This window comes from Nipponia nippon, unplaced genomic scaffold (assembly GCF_047370975.1).
Source record: "Nipponia nippon isolate SJK-2023a ecotype South Korea unplaced genomic scaffold, ASM4737097v1 scaffold_5, whole genome shotgun sequence".
Taxonomy (NCBI): domain Eukaryota; kingdom Metazoa; phylum Chordata; class Aves; order Pelecaniformes; family Threskiornithidae; genus Nipponia; species Nipponia nippon.
Window position 1 is genome coordinate 81,078,105 of NW_028262369.1, and position 23,125 is coordinate 81,101,229.

Here is a 23,125-nt window from a genome sequence, read left to right on the forward strand (position 1 = left end):
TTCCCTGAACCTGCAGTAACAGTGTCAGCAGTTCCCCTGTTTTAGCTCAGTTTTCAGTGCATTTGATTTTTGAGCCAAGTGGAAAATAGGAGAGTAGGAGGAGTTTTATTTAAAATATGTAAGACATGATCTTTTCAATGAGCCACTAGTTTCTTTTACAACTACTGCAGTGAAGTATACTTCCATGCATAAAAATAAATTTAATTCAGAGAATTACGGCAGCACTTATAAATGTTTAATGAAACTCTAGAAAGCTCTTTCTTCTTTTATGTGTTCCAGTTTATGTTTGATAAAGTACAAAATGAGAGAGTTCTTTTAGTGATCTTGTTTGTTCTCAAAATATCTGTCACACTCTGGAACTAGGATCAGGTATAAAAACACAGCAAATTTCCAAGTTATAAAAAAATCTGTTTCTGAGATATGTCAGGGGGAGAGAAAGAATGTTACAATTTTGTTTTGAAGTATTCTATTCTCTACAACTTCAGTGCCTTAAAACATAGTGACACAAAAGATAAGATCAATCTTGGTACCTCTCCCAAATTTTTTTCATGCATTTCCTTATTTACCCCGGGAACAGCTTTTCAGACAGAGGTTGTTCTGCAGGCAGAATCAGAAAAAAAAAAAAAAAAAAAGGTGTTTTGACAGATTATCAAAGGGTGATATATTTGGCATTCTTATCTGAAGTCTGCACTTTGAAGAAAGGCAGCGTGAACAGGTGGTTTCCCCACACTGCTTCAAACACAGGCGATACAAATTAAAATAGGTCAGAATACCTACACTACTCACATCTAGGTACACTAGAAGTTTGTTTTTTCAAGCAAACATCTAGTCTCCATCCCCCACTGTCATTTTTTAAGGATTGCTAGGACCACAACCTAGTTACATCCAGCTGAGTAAAACAAACTGTGTTCTGCCTATGCTAAGTGTTATTTAAGATATCATTCACTGCAGGTGGAAATAACAGCTGTATCTTCTGGGACTTGTACAGCAACTTATGTACACATGAAATTGGTTGGGTCCTCAGCTAACTGTGTCAAGTCCCAAATCAATTAGTGATTGTGGCATCCACACGCTTAAAGTCAAAATTGGGCAGAAAATTGAGAAATTGCCAATGCAAGTTTTCTTTGCTGTCTATGGTGATACACTAGCTGATTTTTCCATCCAGGCATTAATTAGCATTACCTTAGCACATAAAGTAAGGAGATAAAGGCAAGAGGAATAACAGAGTCCCGATGTTCCTTCAGGATAAGAAATTCAACCTTTTAACCAATGAAATATGTATAAAAGTCTTTGAACATTGTAACCTTCCCCTTGTGACACGATCACGACTGCATCTGATCCATTGCCACTTTTTCCAGTCATCAAACCATTCAGAAAATTAGTCAGAACTAACCTCGTTTAGCAATGGAGAAGCCCAGTGGATTTCTAGAAGGTCACAGTACCCAGCACTGCCCCCTTTTCATCCTACACTAGAACTGCGAAACTCAAAACATCTTCACAACAGCAGCATGACCCAACATGCTATTTCAAGCATGCGTGCATGGGCTGCAGCACGCCAGGGAAATTGTATGCTTTATATGTCTTCATTATCTATTTTTGGATCTTTGTATGATTACTCCAAAGACCTCACTGTTTCTCCTTGTTAAATATTTGTTTATGCAACCTTCCCCCTGCAGGCAACTGGGTTCATGTGATCCTTACTTTATAAGGAATTTCAGTCCCATATGTTGCTCCAGGCGCTTTTTGCTGCTCTACTGGCACCTCTGCTACTTGCCCTTTAACTACAGTGACAATTAAATCATAGAAAAACAAATCTTAAGCTGTAATAGAAATCTCTGCAAGCCTGAGGCTAACGCATTAAATATAACGTAGATTGTATTTAGAAGTTATAGACTGCATCTGGCCACATGACAATAATGATATAAATCCCTAAATTCCATCAGAATTTCAAGACTGACTTCCCACAGCTCCAGGAAAGCAGGTTTTGCCTGATGTACAGAATTGTTTTGATGTTAACAGCAGTGCAAAACCTTCAAGATTAATTAGAGCTCAAAGTATAAAAGCAAGAAAGGGAATTCCCTTCCCTTCTGTTCTTTCCCAATGGAGAGAGGGAATTCCCTTCCCCTTCTGTCTTCTCTCTGTGCAGGGAGGGAATCCCTTTGCTATTCTTACTCATGATGACGCTTCTTTTCTCTCCCCAAGAGCAACGGGAAGTTCTTTTTTTTCCTTGTTTCCTGTTTTCCCATAAGAGGGTTGAGGACTCCCCTTTCTTCCCATCATCTCTCCCCCAGAGGTGAAGAGGAATTCCTTTGCCTACTATTTTCTGCAGACACTCACTGTACCAGTTTTCTGCTTTAATATTTCAGTAAGGGAACTATTTTTTTTTTTTAACTTTTTTTTCCCCACCTTTCTGAGTGCAGCATTTTATCCTACAAAAATATGAGACCAGACACCCACTTCAAATTTGGTTACTGGAAGCTGTGATCTAAATATAACTGTATCCACTTAGTACTGCTCTCTCTACTTTTAAGTGCTAATGAATAATTAATACAGGGAATGGGGTTTAAAAACAAAGCAGAAAACCAGAATCTGTATTTCATTAATGGTGTTCCTCTTCAGGCTAAAGAACACCCTCTACAGCTTTTAGGGCAAGAATTTCACTTATTACACTAGAACTGTCTGGGATAATCTGCTCTTCCCAGGAATTACTGAATCCCGTGAATTAGCAAATTACTTCAAGTTCAGTTTGATGGAGGGTGATGGCCCAAAGAAACCACCACTAATGTACAGATTAAGTTCCATTTCAGTTGTATGCCACTGAAGCAAGCTTTGTGTTTCCCTTCACAGGGTAATGAGTTTCACCTGTGTGATTAAAAACAAAGAATAATGGATGATGATGTGAACTTAGTTCATTGACTATAGTACCTGTTGTTGGGTTTTAATAATTTAGAATATTGCAGATCATAGACGTAAGTGTTCTGTGATACCTTTGGTAAAAAATAATGAGGTATTTTAATGTGAAACCTCATTGTAATGTATGTCCTGGGCTAATCTCTCTTTGGTAGGATGTGGCTGGTAGATTCTCCCTGAGAATTCTTTGTTCTCCTTGCCAAAAAATGAAGTGAGCTGCTAAAGAATTGGTGAACTTCTACTGTAGAATGCATTTTCTCTGGTTTTAAATGAAACGCTCTTTTTCTTTCTTTACTGGTTTTCAATATCAAAGGCACATTCAACAAATTTTAAAGGGGGATTTCTAAAAGCCAAAGCAAAGTATAGTAATAATTAAAAGTAAAAGGAGCAATTAAGGGAAATAGTTTTAAAACCATAGAATATCAGTCATAAAAGACAGGTTTTTCTCCTCAAAGCTTTCTTCTCCTGATTGAATGTTCCCTGTTTCTTTCTGCAGCCATGGAAAAGACTGTGATATTACTAAAAATATCATCAATATTTCCCTCAATGTTTATGGGAAAAGATAGCCCCTTAGGAGCACATCCTTGTTTAAATAAAATTACAAGCCTGTTGATCCAATCCACTTTCTGCCTGGATTATTTGATTAGGGTTTCCAGTCTCACAGATGAAGCACTAGTAGTGTCACAAAACTCCTGCTATATAGTCCTTATGCTTTAAGGACTTTTAACAGAAACAAACAAAAATTTGTGACAATGTCATCTTCAGATATGTTGACATCAGCTACTCTTTCATCTTATATCTTTATAAAGGCACTGTAGGAGGTGCATCACCAATACAGAATCATAGAATCATCTAGGTTGGAAAAGACCTTCAAGATCATCAAGTCCACCACTAAACCATGTCCCTAAGTGCCACGTCTGCCCGTCTTTCAAATACCTCCAGGGATGCGGACTCAACCACTTCCCTGGGCAGCCTGTTCCAGTGCCTGACTACCCTCTCAGTGAAGAAATTTTTCCTAATATCCAACCCAAACGTCCCCTGGTGCAACTTGAGGCCTTTTCCTCTTGTCCTATCACTTGTTACTTGGGAGAAGAGACCGACCCCCACCTTGTTCTCAAACTCCTTTCAGGTAGTTTTAGAGAGCGATGAGGTCTCCCCTGAGCCTCCTTTTCTCCAGGCTAAACAACCCCAGTTCCCTCAGCCACTCCCCAAATGACTTTTTCTCTAGACCCTTCACCAGGTTCGTTGCCCTTCTCTGGACATGCTCCAGCACCTCAATGTCCTTCTTGTAGGGAGGGGCCCAAAACTGAACACAGCATTTGAGGTGCGGCCTCACCAGTGCCGAATACAGGGGCACTATCACCTCCCTGGTCCTGCTGGCCACACTATTCCTGATACAAGCCAGGATGCTGTTGGCCTTCTTGGCCACCTGGGCACACTGCTGGCTCATGTTCAGCTAGCTGTCGACCAACACCCCCAGGTCCTTTTCCGCCAGGCAGCTCTCCAGCCTCTCTTCCCCAAGCCTGTAGCATTGCATGGGGTTGTTGTGACCCAAGTGCGGGACCCGGCACTTGGCCTTGTTGAACCTCATACAATTGGCCTCAACCCATCGATCCAGCCTGTCCAGATCCCTCTGTACAGCCTTCCTACCCTCCAGCAGATCAACACTCCCACCCAGCTTGGTGTCATCTGCAAACTTACTAGAGGGTGCACTCGATCCCCTCGTCCAGGTCATTGATAAAGATATTAAACAGGACTAGCCCCAATACCGAGCCCTGGGGAACACCACTTGTGACCGGCCACCAACTGCATTTAACTCCATTCACCACAACTCTTTGGGCCTGGCCATCCAGCCAGTTTTTTACTCAGCAAAGCAGTCATGCCATCCAAGGCATGAGCAGGCAGTTTCTCCAGGAGAATGCTGTGGGAAACCGTGTCAAAGGCTTTACTGACATCTGGGTAGACAACATCCACAGCCTTTCCCTCATCCACTAAGTTGGTCACCTTGTCATAGAAGGAGATCCGGTTAGGAAAGCAGGAGCTGCCTTTCATAAACCCATGGTGACTGGGCCCAATCCCCTGGTTGTCCCACACATGCCACATGATGGCACTCAGGATGATCTGCTCCATAACCTTCCCCATCATTGAGGTCAGGGTGACAGGCCTGTAGTTTCCTGGATCCTCCTCCTGGCCCTTCTTGTAGATGGGCGTCACATTTGCTAATTTCCAGTCTACTGGGACTTCCCTGTTTAGCCAGGACTGCTGATAAATGATGGAAGGTGGCTTGGTGAGCACCTCTGCCAGCTCCCTCAGTACCTTTGGGTGGATCCCATCCAGCCCCATAGACCCATGCGTGTCTAAGTGGTGTAGCAGGTTGCTAACCATTTCCCCTTGGATTATGGGGGCTCCATTCTGCTCCCTGTCCCTGTCTTCTAGCTCAGGCGGCTCGGTACCCCAAGAACAACTGGTCTGACTATTAAAGACTATGCAAAGAAGGCATTAAGTACCTCAGCCTTTTCCTTGTCCTCTGTCACTGTGTTTCCCTCCACATCCAATAAAGGATGGATATTCTCCTTAGCTCTCCTTTTGTTGCTAATGTTTTTGTCGTCTCTTACAGCAGTAGCCAGTTTAAGTTCCAGCTGGGCTTTGGTCCTTCTAATCCTCTCGCTGCATAACCTCACAACATCCTTGTAGTCTTCCTGAGTTGCCTGCCCCTTCTTCCAAAGGTCGAAACTCTCCTTATATTCCTGAGCTCCAGCCAAAGCTCTCTGTTCAGCCAGGCTGGTCGTCTTCCCCGCCAGCTCGTCTTTCAGCACATGGGGATGGCCTGCTCCTGTGCCTGTAAGGTTTCCTTCTTGAAGAACATCCAGCCTTCCTGGACTCCTTTGCCCATCAGGATTGCCTCCCAAGGGACTCTGTCAACCAGGCTCCTAAACAGGCCAAAGTCTGCCCTCTGAAAGTCCAAGGTAGCAGTTCTGCTGACCCCCCTCCTTACTTCTCCAAGAATCAAAACCACTGTCATTCATGATCACTATGCCCAAGACAGCCTCCAACCATGACATCACCCACCAGGCCTTCTCTGTCCGCAAACAAGAGGTCCAGTGGGGTGCCTTCCCTAGTTGGCTCCCTCACCAGCTGTGGCAGGCAGTTATTTTCCACACACTCCAGGAACCTCCTAGACTGTTTCCTCTCCACTGTATTGTATTCCCAGCAGGCATCTGGTAAGTTGAAGTCCCCCATGAGAACAAGGGCTAGCGATCATGAGACTTCTCCCAGCTGCTTACAGAATACCTCGTCCACCTCTTCGTCCTGGTTGGGTGGTCTATAACAGACTCCCACCATGATATCTGCCTTGTTGGCCTTCCCCCTGATTCTTACCCATAAACACTCAACCCTATCGTCATCATCATTAAGTTCTAGACAATCAAAACATTCCCTAACATACAGGGCTACCCCACCACCTCTCCTTCCTTGCCTATCCCTTCTGAAGAGTTTATAGCCGTCCATTGCAGCACTCCAGATGTGTGAGTCATCCCACCATGTTTCAGTGATGGCAGCTATATCATAGCTTTCCTGCTGCACAACAGGTTCCAGCTCCTCCTGTTTGTTGCCTGTGCTGCATGCAGTGGTGTAGATGCACTTCAGTTGGGCTATTGCTCCTGCCACCTTTTTGGGGGGAGAAGCCCTAGTTCCTACATGAACATTCTCAGGCGCTTCTGTGGTTTCTAACACATCAATAACCCGTGCATCTTTGCTGCTGCATGGCTCTCCATCCCCTACCTCCACTGAGACGGCAGACCGAAGGACCTCACTAAAAAAAATATGGAACACTTCAGGAATTTGCATGTCATCCTTGCGCAGGGGCCATGCTAATCTTCTCTGTATTGTTCCAGTTTTAGTATATGTGCTGCCAAAGTGAGACTATAGTAAGAGCAAGTTGATAGAACAAGTGAACATAACCAGACTATTTTGAACATTCTTATTTTAAAAATACATCATATTATAATTTCATTTTGTAAAGGTAAATAGATATAAATCTTGCACTATTGAAACCCAACACCCTCTATGCAAACAAAAGATTGGTCAATCAGCCAGGTTCAGGGAAGCCAGTAATCTAAAAGTGACAGCAAGCACCATCAAAGAACTGAGAGCAAGACAGGAGCCAGGTACATTTGAGTGGTAACTTTTCCTCTGGCAGCTAACTAATTCTGACTCTCACAGTTTCAATTCCTCCATTTGAGATGGAGTTCAGTATGAACTCCTCAATACATTTTAAGCATCTGCCTCAGCCAGTCTCAGCTGGCTAGAATTTAAGGCTTGAATGATTTCATTTGTGAGTAGGCTATCTGAGTCAATGTGTTACTCACAAAAGTTAGGATTTTGCAGTGAAAATGGCTAAATTATCATCTTTCACTGCACTGTTACCTTCACATTTGTGAAATCTCAAGCATTTTTATAGCTGGAACAGTATCACTTCAGTAGAGTGGTACACTATCCTTCTCTACCATAAGTGATTGTAATGAAATCACACTAGGGAACATATAATGTTATTTTAACTTGGCTTAGTAGTTTTGGTTTTGAAAATGAAAAGAATCTCAAAAGCTATTAGTTGGGCTTTCCATTTACTGCTAAGATACCATGGAAAGGCTTTTATTTAAAGAAATATTCATAATCTGTATTTCTTTTGGTGTCAAGTCCTCAGACTTTCTCACTGCTGTTTCCAGCTCTTAAAAAGGAGCAAAATCAACAATCATTCTTTTTTCTGGTGCTTCATACAGTGAAGAAAAGGTGATAATATGTGAAGGTCACATGGACGTTATGTCTCTAGGGAAACTCTGGTTAAAGCTGTGCAAATATTGTATGTGCAAATATTGTACATGCAAATATTCCGTAAATTTTCAGTCTGGTTGTTCAGCAAAATGGGTACCATTGTCAGCCTCTAAGGGCTGCTGAACTAACCCTAATGATTTGATTTATTTACAAAGATTGTTCCATGAATAAGGCAGTCTCGGCTAACAACTAATTTGCTATGCATTTGTTTGCTCCTTCTAATCATATGTTTATCTATTCAAATTTTCTTAAGAGAGCATTCTGGCAACTGATGTACACGTTATGACAGGACACTCAGCTCTGTGATGACCATCCTCAACTCTACCATCAAGAACAGCTCTGAGGCCTGTACCAATATAAATTAGCTGAATATTCATCTTTTATGAACAAATACTAGTGTTTTTGTACTTACTGTTCATCTGTTCTTAAATGATGTGAATGGTAGGGTAAAAAGGGCTGAATTAAAGACACAGTGTCTTCAGAGATATTTATAAAATGAGGAAATTTCACATTATACTCTGCTGTTAAGACCAAAAGATGAGCTGTGCCTGTAGTAATACCTGAGGAGTGAACGCTTCTCAGGCATAAGTTCTGGTTACACTCTTCTGCCTTGAAGTCAGATAAGCTACTAACCCAAACTTTCTGGTACACAAATATACAAACCCAGAAAGAGAGCTACTGCTTCTTTCAATAGGACCTGATATCTCCCAAGTATCAGACATACCCTTATGAACTAATCTCCCGCTCCAGAAATCACATGCCAAAGAAAAAACCCACAATGAAAAGGAAGCAAAGCGAACATAAGCCGCAGAAGCCGTGCAGACCACACCGGCTTTGGGTGAGGTCAGTGTTTCCCTCCCGCAGCCAGAGCTGTGCAGCCTGTGCAGGGCCTGCAAAGGAGGCAGCTGCTCTCAATATGTACAAACAAAAACCCTGGTTCCCGTAGCAACCCGGCAGCCCCGCAAAGCTCCCTGGCTCGGCTGGGCTCAGCACGCTCCACTTGGCGGCCCATCGTCCTCCTCCCCCCCACCCACGGGGGCTCCTTGCACGCTTCATCCCCTTTTGGACAACATGCTTCAAGATTTGTACTGATATAGCCAGCTAAGGTGAACAGCGGAGGACGCGTTTCAATTCTGTGAGATGATAAATGCGTATGGCTCTGCAGGCGTGTAACTGGCCAAACTGTGTAAGAGCTTCTTGTCTTACCTTGGAAGCCGTTATAAAATACCTAGCAATGGAATGTGCTTAAATATGTGTATTTCACATGTACATCAGTAAAGTAAATACTAATTTTCTTGGTGATACAGAGTTAAAAAAAATAAAGAAAACTAAATACCCTTTGGAAAGGGAGATGGACTGTAGACAACAGCATGCTGCGAATTTTAATCTTTTTTTTTTTTAATCCAGTGTCTGCAAATTAGGTTTTGTTCGCAAGCTTGCTTGTTTCCTCACAAAGTGGAGCTACATTATCAATACAGTATTCCTGGGTTCACAATAACTAATATTTGTGTCAGCTTTTACTGGCAAGAAGCCAGAAAGAGAGAGATGTTTCATTTATTATCACTGACAAATATATAGGACCAACAAAAAAGATCTTCTCAGACCCAATTTCCAAAATTTTTTTTTGTTTGAGTTATTGTAATCACAATATTCAGATTGTTATTGTAATTAGCATTAGGTATTTCATACATAACATGTATGTTTGCACGAATCATGTTAAAAACAGAAGAATGTGTTTCATTTTGATGAGCTTGGAAGATAATGCTTTGAGCAAGATGATCGAGACAGATTTCATGTGCTCAATTGGATTCTCACAGCTAAGTGGAAATCCCACATTATACTCTTAATTCATTGTGAATAGATAATTTTTTCATGTCTCTGACAAGGAATATTTTAATTGTTTGTCTCCTTTCAATTGATGGTTCCTATCAGTGACAAACTAATGTAACAACATTCAGAAACAGAGTTCACCGTATGTTACTTCATTATACCAGTGTTAACACATGGGAGGAATTGTAGCTTTTACTGAACAATTTTTTTCGCAACACATCAAGACAGAAACATTGTACTGGCTAGAAAAAAGAAAAAGGTGGTAACAATTTCACTGATATTTAAAAGTTTGTCCAGCCCATCATGAGAGACCTATTGGTAGGAAGAGTGCTAATACCATGTCAAAACTTGGCATATAGGAAAACTGATACTCTGGGCAATGTACATATTTTCGTTATGCTTCTTTGGACTGACCTCTGATGGTTGGCTCTGCTTATCAGGAAGCACCGAAACAAAAATGGATATTATCAACTGAGTATTAGTGAGTCCTTCTCTGTACCAACATTGTCCAAGAAGTTTTCGTGTACTCAGTCATGATATTTTTTTAGACATCCATTGTGTCTGATATCTTGAGCTGGAAATTAGATGCCTGACCTCTAATGAAAGGCAATAGTAGATGGATGCCTTACTTTTTAAGTACCAGCCTTTGCTGGTACTTATAAAATACATCCTCAAATGTAGTTAGTTCCAATTTGATTAAACAGTACTAAGTTCAAAAGCAAGTGCTTCCACAGTCAGATTTTTAACATGGCTTACCCATCCAAATTTCCTTCAATCCTTTGACATTTCTTCTCAACACACAGTAAGATAAAATTTAGATAATCAAGTATCCTTACCATCAGGATCAGTTTCAGCAATTTGAGCTGCTGTAACCAAAATGTTCTCGATTGTGTAACAAACAATATCCTAGCCTGTCTCCCTGCATCACTAGAAAGCATTCAGCTCTACTAATGCCTTATGTTGAAGAGAAGAAGAGTTTGTTCTTAAAATCAAGATATGTAACACACAGCCTGGCTGCCCAAGTAAAATATAAGCACCATAAACACTTCATTTTATTATGCATCAGTACATTTAATCTAAGGGGTCATTGACCTATTTCCTTTAGAAATAAATTACAGTGGTCATGGTGAATGACACTGAGTTCAAATCCTTTTGGTGCTTTTGAAGACTTGGATGAAATGGATCTGCAGGAACAGAGAAACCTTTAACTTGTTTCACATAAACCGTCAAGTAATCACCAGATTGTAAGAAAAAGGTGTTACTACCATCCTGATCGGGTGTAGACCAATGAAATAGAAGTGAAAGCTCCAGTTTTCCATTACTGTTCTCCTGAGCTATGTGACCACCCTGTTAGTACATAAAACCGTTAGGGATCTGATGAAATTAATTTCATTCTCATGCTTTCCAATAGTCCCTTTCCTGAGAAACCTTTGTAGGCTGAAAAACTCTTAAAATTTCACTCATTTCCTACTCAAGTAGGATTCAATGGCAAAGTGGAATCAGAGCTAGTGTTTGCATTCAGCTTTCAGCTGCCACTCTTAAAATTTTCTTAGATAGTTTTATTATCTCTGTGATACAGCCAAACACTACCACAGAGTATCTTCACCTAGAAAAAAAGTTATAAATATTCACCTTGTACTTAGGTATGCCTCGTGTAAATAACATATATACTTCTATAGAAAAAAGAAAACAGAGAGATCATGATTTTAGTAACCCTATTAATTAAAGAGTATTACCTTCTCTATCACCATCCTGAATTTAGAACAAATCTGGGTCATGGAAATGTAATTTTAGAGAGCACTAAGGTTATGGAGAGCACTAAGGTTATGGAGAGCACTAAGGTTATGCAGCCTCCTGAGCCCCACACCTCAAAAATAGTTACAAGATTCATATGTGTGGCTTCAGCTTTGTGATCTGTGAATACACAACCACCAGTCACCCCTTCTGAGCATGACATCAGTGATGGCATCTCTAGCTAGATATCAAAGCTTGCTTTTCAGTGAGATGCATTTCTAACTTTAGACTCTATATCAGCAAGTTCTCTAAAAATACAACATATTTCAAACATACACAGAATGAATACATAAGTATAGAGTGCATATAGAGAAGGAGCATAAGCATAAAGGAAAAACCTTAAATTTTGTATAATTACTTTGGGTGCTGTAAACTGTACCCAATTTAGGGGGCTTATGGCCCCTAAACTGCTCTTCCCCCCAAGTAGACCATTATGTCATTTATTCTTATTCATTATGCTAATAACTTCTTGTCCAAACTTACAAAATACACATCAGCTTCCTACAGTGAAGCTTACAGTGGATAGGTGACCACAGTCTCCCACTCATGCTCTGTAAATGGCCAACCAAACAGGTCACAGATGCTTTGATGGTGCTTTGGCTGGATTGGGAAGTTTGACTGTGGCCAAGGATTCACTTAAAGTCAAGTATAAAACAGTAATGTGTGTTCACCCAAACCAGTAAGAGCTGAATATTATTCCAAACTGGAAAGTAGTAGAGTCTCATAATCAGATAGATTAACTGAGCTTCAGAAGAGCTTCCTAACATTTGTCCTGTCATACTATAGCAGACCTCAGTACCAAGGAAACATTTATTTTTAAAAATCAAAAGATCTAGTACTTTTTACAGTTTACTTTCACATGTTTTACTTCTGTGATAAGTTTCGTAAGGGATCACCTCAGCTGAAAAGACGGGATGTCCCCTTGATATACTGATAGACAGAACGACTTGACTTTGCTTTCACTCCTATGGGCTCATGGGAACATTGCTCACAAGTATGCCTCTCATTACATTAGGGAGAATCTCATGCATTTTTAGTTTTAAAGCATACTAGTATGAAGAGATCAGGAGCCACACTCTGCAACTCCTTTTGGTGCTTGGTTCGTATTAAAGTCATGGTGAGCTCCATTTCTCTTGTTAAGGTAAATCAAACATTTTTAGCAAGTCTCGTAATGCCACATGCTAATCCCTCTATGGAAGCTTCTCTCTCTGGAGACATTTTAAATGTGTTTATTAGGAAGACCATATTTATATCTTCAGGGAAGCCTGTATATAAAAGGGAAAAACCTTGTAGGGCAGATGTTGCAGTTGGCTCAAAGATTGAAACTGAGCTTTGTTTTATGCAAACTAGAGCATGAACACTTATCATGTAACTCGGATTTAAAGGAGCAGGATGAAAGAATAAAAGGATAAAATTTGAACACCTCTTTTTGCCCCAGTACTACATTATGTATGAGGTTCGACAAGGCTCAGTGCTGGCTCCTGCACTTGGGTCACAACAACCCCATGCAATGCTACAGGCTTGGGGAAGAGAGGCTGGAGAGCTGCCTGGCGGAAAAGGACCTGGGGGTGTTGGTCGACAGCCAGCTGAACATGAGCCAGCAGTGTGCCCAGGTGGCCAAGAAGGCCAACAGCATCCTGGCTTGTATCAGGAATAGTGTGGCCAGCAGGACCAGGGAGGTGATAGTGCCCCTGTACTCAGCACTGGTGAGGCCGCACCTCGACTACCGTGTTCAGTTTTGGGCCCCTCCCTACAAGAAGGACATTGAGGTGCTGGAGCGTGTCCAGAGAAGGGCAACGAACCTGGTGAAGGGTCTAGAGAAAAAGTCATTTGGGGAGTGGCTGAGGGAACTGGGGTTGTTTAGCCTGGAGAAAAGGAGGCTCAGGGGAGACCTCATCGCTCTCTAAAACTACCTGAAAGGAGTTTGAGAACAAGGTGGGGGTCGGTCTCTTCTCCCAAGTAACAAGTGATAGGACAAGAGGAAAAGGCCTCAAGTTGCACCAGGGGAGGTTTAGGTTGGATATCAGGAAAAACTTCTTCACTGAAAGGGGAGGTTTAGGTTGGATATCAGGAAAAACTTCTTCACTGAAAGGGTAGTCAGGCACTGGAACAGGCTGCCCAGGGAGGTGTTTGAGTCCCCAACCCTGGAGGTATTTAAAAGACATGTAGATGTGGTGCTTAGGGACATGGTTTAGTGATGGACTTGGCAGTGCTAGATTAATGGTTGAACTTGATGATCTTGAAGGTCTTTTCCAACCTAAACGATTCTATGATTCTGTAATTATAAAAGTATTGAGAATGTATCAGTTGACTATTTCCCAATACATTCTATTCTTGCTGGTCAATGATACTTTTTAAAAGCTTCTCCAAAAGCTGGTTCAGCAAACTGTATTTAAAATTATTATTCAATAGCACACACCAATATTTCACCTACGTGAAATGTCATGAAACTGTACTTTGTCCAATATAACTAGAATAATCAATCACATTCATTCAGCTAGCATGGCCTGCTGACAATGGTGACTCTGCTTTTGGAACTTAATGTACACATGGATAAAATGCAAAATGTTAGCATGTCACTAATTTGTTCTCCAGATAACCTAATGTTATATCCCATGTTGTGTGAAAGACTTTTGGAACCTTCACTCTTGGAAAAAGTAATGACCCATTAAACTCCAAAGCCCTGGAAAAGACATTTAATTCCTTGTTATAGTTTAACATAACAGGACACCCAAGATGACTTTCTGAATTTCATCTATCATTTTCCAGATATGCTGGACACACCTATTTGTAATGGCTACAAAACAAACAGCTTTCCTACATTTGTGGTCTGGAGCATCCAACTGGCCGGTCACAGCATATATAGACTCAAGTTCTGAGATCTTCTGTTATCTTGTTGAGACTATTTTGGGGTGAGGGGAAGAGTGAAGACAAAACAAGGTGGAAAAGAAGTGTTTGCCACAAAATTGACCCTATGGACAACATCAGCAAGATTTTGCAGGGTTGCAGCAACCCAGCTTTCACTTCAGTGAAAGGAAAAGTGAAAATAAAACACAGGATTCTCTGAATCTATAAGATCTGAGACAATAAGGCCAACACAGCCACCACTAGCTCAGGGTGAGCTTCATGTTTACCCAGTGGAGGAAAACTGTTAAATATTAACACCAATCAGCATGATATATTGATTGCTGTAAACTATATACAGCTGTGTAGCTCCATATTTAGGTCAGAAATGCACCTGCTCTTAACTTCATATCCCTGTTCCAGGCTTTTTGAAAGGGCCTTGTCTTCATCAGTGAGACAGAGGGAAAGGAGATTGTTTTTATTATTCTGTCATCATTCGTCACACCCTAGCTGTGTAGGCAGTTGATGCTTTATTTCTTTAGTAATGTAAGCAAAGAAAAAAAATCTGCTGTTTCTGCTTTTGATTTGCCCACAGGTGAAATACGAAGGGCCAAACTGACACTCAACATTTAAGTCATAGTTACATTGCAAGAGTGTTTACAGTGGCAATGACAGCAGTGACTGCCAGCGCTCAAAATCACAGCACTGATGATAACGGAGTAAACAGTTTTGGGAACACTAGGTCATCCAAATGTCATTATTTGGCATATCAATATATCTCATTATCTCTCATGTACTACTTCAACTAGACATGAAGGCAACTGTAGAATACATAGTTTTAATCCATAAACAATGCAAACAGTTCAGATCATGGGCACACTATTCATTATTTAAGAAAGTTTAAACTCTATCAAACTGTCTCATTGACTTTTCAGAATTAATGTCACTTGTGATATTGCTATGATACAGCATGCAACATAAGATTTTTTTCCCTCTCTAAATGTCAATGCTGAGTAAGGAAATTAAGTAAGTTTGCAATCGGTATGCTTTAGCATGATGCTAACTGATGGTTTGGTTTTCTTGGGTGGCATTTAGCTAAAATTTTTCACAGAACTATTTGTTCAGGAGCACAGTATGTGACACTGACAAGAACTGAAATGATAGTGTTAATTTTAACAGTCAGGAAGATCTCAGTGAAAGAAAAGAACATTTATAATATATTCACCACTATGTTATATTTTACAATGTACTAAATAGAAAGATTAATGGCTGGAGATAGACATTCTCAGTATTTATATTCCAATAAAAGTGTCATAATAAAGTCATTTCAGTTTCTAATTGAAAATCATAAATATTAGAATAGTAACATAGATGACAGCAAAATGACTTTCGGTGGCCCATGAGATGATTTTGATGGTTTGTATTCAAGTCAGCAATACACACATCAGAACATCATCACAGCAGGCACCTTTTAGCACCACTGTTGACCATTTTTAATCACATACCAAACAATGAAATGGGTACTGTGGATGAATATTGAGGGACAAGGACCAAGTTATATGACATTGACATATAAGTCTGTACTACAGCTATTTATATTGGAACTTCTCTACAGAGTCAAGGCTGCCAAGCTCCACCAGTTCAGCAGGTGGCACTCAGAAGCAAATAAGAAAATAAAACAAAGAAGATGCAGTCAGAAGGAAGTATATGAAACAGAGCAAGTAAAGCACTACGTTTTCCAAGTTTCTTGGCTTTTTATACTGTGACACACATCAAAGGATCTTTCACTTCAGTCTGATTTCTTTTCTGTGGTGATCACCTTTAACCCTATCATTATGAATATCTTGCAGAAAATTTCAGAATACCCAATGAGCATCACAGAAATTAAATTATTCTACCAGTGTACATTAGAAATAGGTCTTCAAACAGACAAAACCTTTGGGAAAAAAAGGAAGATATACCACTGATCATAAACTTATTTGGCCTTTGACATATTTTAATGCACTGAGTTGGACAGATGAGGGAGCTGTATTCCATAATTTAAAGCTGGGCAGTGCTTTTAACATACATTTTATATATAGAAGAAGTGTGAAGGACGATTACTCCATAGGAAAAAATATTTGGCTGTATTAGAGACAAGTAAATTATTCTTTCCAATTTCAGCAATGTCTGTACATTTCTCACGTGACCCTTCAGTTCTGCTAGCCTGCACAGGAGTAGAAAAGGATAGACTTTAGCCAATTGACCACTATTCCTTAGCTTGTTCCTGAAAGGACACGACAGCATGCCAGACTTGGAACAAATGCACAGAAAAACAGGTAGACGACATACTCATCCTCTACAGGACACTAACCTAGATCTTAAAGTCAATCTGTAGTTATCTATGAAATTACCACTAAAAAGAGTGTTATGAGCTCACCTTTGCTTGAGGTAGTAGATGCCCCCTAGATTATCTTCTTACAGGTATATATGTTTGCATATTTGGCCTCCCCCAAAACTCTATCTATCAATACCTCAAATTATTCATTTGTAGGTTCTGTCATAAATAATTGAAGTTGCCTCTTCATTAAACAAATTATTATTTCTTACCTGCTCAAATACTAACATTAATTTCTCTTCGTAAACAACAAAATGAAGGTATTTGATAGATTGCCAGTGATAGTTCCGTAAAAACTTACTTAATACTACCTATAGAAAGGAGTTTTTGGTTGATTATAGGTTCACACCACACACACCCACACACACTCCGTTTTGAACAGATAACCATGTGCTATATACTTCATATCAGATGCTGTTTTCAGTCCAAGACAGTATGCTCTTACCTTTCTTTTTACTGAGGGAGTAGCAGCTAAGCTGTTCTGGCACTAAAACCTCCAGCTTCCTAGCTGAAATACTCTTTAGAGGTCTTGTGCTACCCCTAGCAGAAAAATACGCATCAGTCAATATTACAGAGACTGACTTTATTCTTTTCTCTGAGGCTGTGTTCCTCTGCAATTGTGCTCTAAGACCCATGGTCCTACACAGATAAGTAGTTTGTCCCCCTTTCCCTTACACTCAGCGGACTCACCAGTTTGGGATTTTTGTTTTCTTTTAAGACATCTGAAGAGAAAGAGGACCTACTCTCTTGAGCATTTATGAGAGCAAGTTGGCATCCATCACAGGAAGCTTCAACCTCAGTATTCCTGAAAAGTAGAGAGAACAGAGCTAAGTCTGTCTATCCATCCACTGTAACAGGAGTAATATTCAGAACATGCGTTGTTTTTTTTTTTTCTCTCCAATTAAAAAAGCAAAAGAAGAAAACAAATTGTTAATAGTTTAGCTGGGTGATAAATGCACTTTATTGTGTCTTTTTCCCCTTTCATTTGTTTATTATCAGAGTAATCAGGTCATATTGCAGTCACCATTACTTTGGGAAAAACTTCAAAGTAAAGGGAAAATCAGGTGCTTGCCTCATTATGAGTCATTATGATCCATACATTTTTTTCATCTCAAATATTTTCTTCTACACACTGATCTTTTTTCCATTGTATTGAAAAAGAATGTCAGCTTTTTAAATGCTATCTCAAGGGAGCCTTAACCCTTGAATGTATTGCGTCTGTGCCTATCAAGACCTTCAAACTTAACTTGACTCAAAAAAATTCTCAGTGTACACAGGAGGAAAATGAAATAATACAGAATATTTTATATAACATAAAAATTCTCATAATATAGAAGTCAAGGAGCCCCTGAGTAACTTTTAGAAAATATGCCCTTCTCTTTATACTGACACTCAAACATGTGTAGGAATGCTATTCTGTCTATGACTATCTGGACCCATGTGTAGTCCAAGTGTCCTAAAGATTTCCTTCAAAGATCACATTCCTGGGTCACTGACAGATTCTGTTTCTTCTCATTCTCAACCCAGAAGTATCCCTGAGTTCAAGTTAAAAATCTTACCAATAACAGCAGATGCCATCTGAACTCCCTACCAGTTTGTTACAGTCTTTATTCTAGAATTCAATTCGGTATCTACAGAGTATAGACAATCCTGACAAGTTACACAGCAAACTGCAAACCCCATTTTAAAGTGGCCTGAAGCTGCATTTCCAAGGTATGTGGCTGACTGACTTTTCTCCAAATCATCTTATTTACCTTTCTTTGAATCATTTCAATAATCCAATATTTTGATTCCAAATAGATGTTAGTTTTCTCTATTTATGTTTTACTTTCATTATCATCTCCACTTGCCTTTTAAATGTGAATAAATACAACAGAATGTGATTCAGAGGAAAAAAGTGATTTCATGAGTTCCTTCTGCAGTCTTTCCTCCATATAAATTATCCTCATCTTTAAAAGCTTTTCCCAAAACAGCTAAGCTAAATCTTCCAAGCTGCAGATTCTATCTATTAATTCTTGTCTTTTTGGACACAGAGACCAGTTTATTCCTTTCCTTTGTTCCATCATAGTTCACATATGTAAACAATTGGGTTTCCTGTTAGTTCTCTAGATTAACAAACTCAGTTTGCTATTTCTTCAGAAGTCAGGCTTCTCTACTCCTACTTATCTTTAACCTGTCTCATCTAGACTATCTTCATCTTTCTTGAAGTATCTGAATTTGAACACTGCTTCCCACAGCAGACCGACAGCATTGCAAGAGAGACCCTAAAAGCTCTACATAGAGTACGCAAATCTCCACATGTTTTACAGTGATGAGACAGGTTAAAGATACACTGCTCTGTAATCACTCTTTCCTCAGCTGCACATCCCTACCTAGGTATAGACCTCTGTACTCGTCCCCACTGAACTGCACCCTGTTTTGTCAGATCATTTTATCTAATTTTGCCAGGATAATTCTAAATTCTAATCCTGGCATCCTGCAGCCCCTGCCAGCCTGGTGTTGTCTGCAAATTGAAGTGGACTTTTCAAACCATTAATGAATAAAGTTGGATAGATTATTCATATATTATTAACCACAAGGCATTTTAACTTCTGGTCTGACTAGATAAGAGAACATTATGCAAACAACCAAACTTTTCCCCTGTAATTCATTTGAAAATTAGTGTCATTTTCAATGACCTTGAGATTCTGTGGATTCTAATGTTCTGTTGCAGTTTTAAAAGCTGCACGTGGACAGGATCTACAATAAAGAGGCCTTTTTCTCCCCTTCTTCAGCCGTTGGATGCCAGTATAAGTTTAGGATCAAATGACAGCTTAGCTGAGTTTCCACATAAATGGATGTTAATCAAAGTTTGTGAGATCTGGTAATTTTTCCTCTGTACTTATACATTTACATATGCACTTCTGAGTTTCCAAATGATATACATACATACTTGTCTCCCTAAGACAATACATGGGTTTTCTAGAATAATCAAATTCCCAATGACAGCTAAACAATTTGACAAATTTTAAGCATTTTTCTATGAACGTTTTATTTTCTGTAAATGTCTCTTGGTTATTTATGTATTTTAGTTGGTTTTCATTGTTTATTTGTTATTTAGTCTTGATGTAAGTGATTGGTCTCGTCAGTCACATGGCATAGCTCTTAGCTGCATGTCTTAATGGCTGCAACTTTGAAAACAGGCAAGTAATGAATAACCAGTAGTGAATGCTGATGAATGAAAACCTGCTGAATCACTGCATAAATATTCTGCATTTGAGACAAATATGGGAATTCCTAAGGGCTAGCTATTGTTGAAGCATTGCTACAAACAAATGTCTTTTTTGGTGAATAACTGAAAATATTCAAACCCAGAGGTACAATATCATGACTGAGCCATCCAACTATTTGGATTTTGAATTCATACTTGCAAATAGTAACCTTCAACCAGCTTCCCCTAGCTCCAAAACATATCACCTGTGCTATTAACATTAAAATCTTAATATACTAGAAAGTATTGTAGCTGCTTTAGTAAATGAAGAAGTCAATTAAAAAATATAATAATTTAGAAAGATGCATCAATAAAAGTGTCATTAATCTGAAGCATACTACTTCCAGCCTTGAGTTTCTGATGGAAGTTAAAATATCACTCTAGCTATCACAATCAAAATCTGGTTCTTTAAGTTTGGACAATTCAAATGTTAACATGGGCATTTACTACTTAGCTATCCAAATCATACCTTATTAGGAAGAAGTGGCCAGTACCAAAAAAAAAACCCATAAAGGTAAAGTCTCCCAGTAAAAAGACCTAAATTCTAAGTATACTTTTCCCATTACTCATAGTCAATAAGGTTAAAATGAATATTCTAGCATTCCAGACAAGTACAATAAAGGATTTCACATCTTTTTTCTTCTACACCTTAGCTTGCATCTACTCACTTCAGTGAGAGTGACAAAACTCTTGTTAACTTTTACAGGTACAGGAACAGACCCACTTTTTTGCAAATGTCAGTTAGACCAACTAGAGAAAAACAAACACACACAAAAAAACCACCCCTCAGAGTACTCTCAGGCGCATATTGAATAAATAACAGAACTGATTTTTGGCTAGGGATTAAGTTGTAATTTTTGTCCCATGATAAGCTTCTTTATTTCATGCCCTGTGCAATACAGGTGAGCTAAACATTTCGTATTTCAATCTTTGCTGACAGACAGACAATAAGTGACATCTAAGGACAGAGGTGTACTGAGCAAAACCTCAAAGCTATTTTGAAAAATAGCTAGGCTTACCTTCTAGTTTTTTACCCAGAAAACAAACAAAAACCCAACAAAACAAAAAACCAAAACAGAGAGCTATAACAGAAAAGTGAAATATTCCTCTTTTCTACGACCCTGCTCCAGTGGCTCAGTCATTCAAAAATTAACCAAAAAAAGTCATGGTTAGAAAGGATTTTCAAAATTCTCAAGTCCCAGCCTTGCTGATACAGGTGTCGCTCCATACACATGTTGGTTGTTCGCTTCGTCTTGTTTTAGATTTCTCAAGTAATGGGAATTCCAGCTTGCCTAAAGCTGTTATTCTGTGGTCTAGCAGATGTCAAAGAACACTTCTAGCTATGGGCACTGTTGGAATAAAGTGATGGGGAAAGAACATCCTAGAGCATGAGAACTGAGAAAAGCAGATTAGAGCGAAGAAGAAAAGTGATAAAATATACTGGATGTTGGAAATAGAAATGTACCAGGAAGAACGAAGATTAATGAAATATTCCCATAAACAAGCATAATCTGTATAAACTGTAAAATCCCATAAGGGAGAACGTACACATGGGAAACAAGAAAACTGTTCTTAACTTATGAAATCTTTGTTAAATATGAAATTCAATAGAAAGTTCCAGGCATTCATGAATACCAAAGCATATAACTTTTTTGCAACATTGCCTGTCTATTTAGACAGAAACTTTATAGTGAGTTCCAGGCAGCATAGTGGGGGGAGCAGGAAGGGTAGGGCAGGGGAGAAGAAAAAAATAAATTCACAGTTACTCTGATTTCTTTTTCCTCCAGGTATGAACAGTTATCATTATCCTTTCTGTTATACAACTTCAGTCCTTTACAAATGAAGAAGAGCTGACCCAGTGCAAAGTAGGAATTAATTGTTATTTTCCAGCAAATAGTACTTTGGGTTTCCTTATCATGAGATTGATTATCTGAGAAGTGGAGTGTTTAAAACTTTTGCTAGATAAAAAAGTTGTCTCCACAGTTGGGTACTTCTTGATATTCAATGCAAACTGGTACATTTTTCTTAAAATTTAAGTTTTGTTAATGTGTGAAATCATGTTTTAAATACAAAATGGACTTCAGGACTACATCTCCTCATCAAATATAGCAAGAATGCAACTCTACGCCTGCATGTTATTTTTATGGTATGTATGTTTGCTCTATTGAAAGCAGATCTAAAAATATAGTGTCTGTAAGAGGTAGCATAGAGAGATGTAAATATGTTAATTGAAAGGCAAAAAGAATGCATGTATTTAGCTTAAGTAATACATTTTCATGGGTAATATATTTCATTATTTTAGTAATATATGCCAAAATACTGCTTTCACTGCACAGTGTATAAGTTATTACAAAGATATAAAGGCATCCTTAATCCATTTTAACAGGGCTTTGCTGGAGAACTGGATTTGTAAAAAGGAACCTAAGGTATTAGATCAAGGTACATTACATTCTGAAAGGAGGAAAAAAAAAACAAACACCACACAACAAAAGACAGCTGTCGCGATGTAATTTTAGCTACTTTTGGGAATGGACCAGAAATGAGTTTCAAGTGGGATTATGTGAGTGTCATGGGGTAGAGGGAAGGTTGGCTCAAAGACTAGTCATTAGTTCAAATGGCTTTCAGGAAGCTGGTGATGAAAAAGCCGTGCTTGGCTAACAGTCTGGATCATTCAGCTTGTTAATGTGACTTAATTATCCAATGGACAGCAATTCCCAAATAAAAAAAAAATACCTTCCTCTGTTGCTGTCTGTATTAAGAATTTGTAACTTGTCTCAGAACAAGGACAAAAGATCAGTGAGGATTATGAACCTCCCCTGGCCCTTAAAATTATATGACAAAATTAAAGAAAGGTGATCTGATACTCTTGGGTACATAACACTCGTGCATCACTTAATCTTTTTAGTGTAGAATGAATGTGTCTGTCCCTGCAATACTGGACAGGTCTGGTTCCACATCTCAATCGGCCCCTGGGGGGAGGATCACTACTTCCCTCAGAGAAAGGAAAGTAAAATCTGAAATGTTACAAAATAACACTGACCTTTTTTCAAAGTTAACAGATACTTCTCTTCTTTCTTTTGTTTATGTTCCCTTCCCTTTTCTGCAACTATTAACACAAACTTCCATAGATTATTTTTAAAAAGGGAAGTTCTGTTCATATTTTGAAATGGAGAGAATATTTTCACTTTAAACACTTCGTCAGAAAAAAATGGGAACATATGCTGATACCTTTAAATTGGTGTAATTTAGTTTCACTTGTAGGCTGAGGTAGAGCCAGTATACATCAGTTG

General features: G+C 39.2%; 1 protein-coding gene and 1 non-coding gene across 4 annotated transcripts in view; one reads left to right on the plus strand and one right to left on the minus strand.

Annotated features, from left to right (window-relative positions):
• Positions 1-23,125, plus strand: part of KCNH7 (potassium voltage-gated channel subfamily H member 7) — a 250,019-nt gene that overhangs the window by 33,252 nt on the left and 193,642 nt on the right. The window lies entirely within an intron of this gene.
• LOC148052360 (U6 spliceosomal RNA) lies at positions 6,727-6,832 on the minus strand. The gene has a single exon (XR_015699353.1). It is a non-coding gene; the product is annotated as a U6 spliceosomal RNA (small nuclear RNA).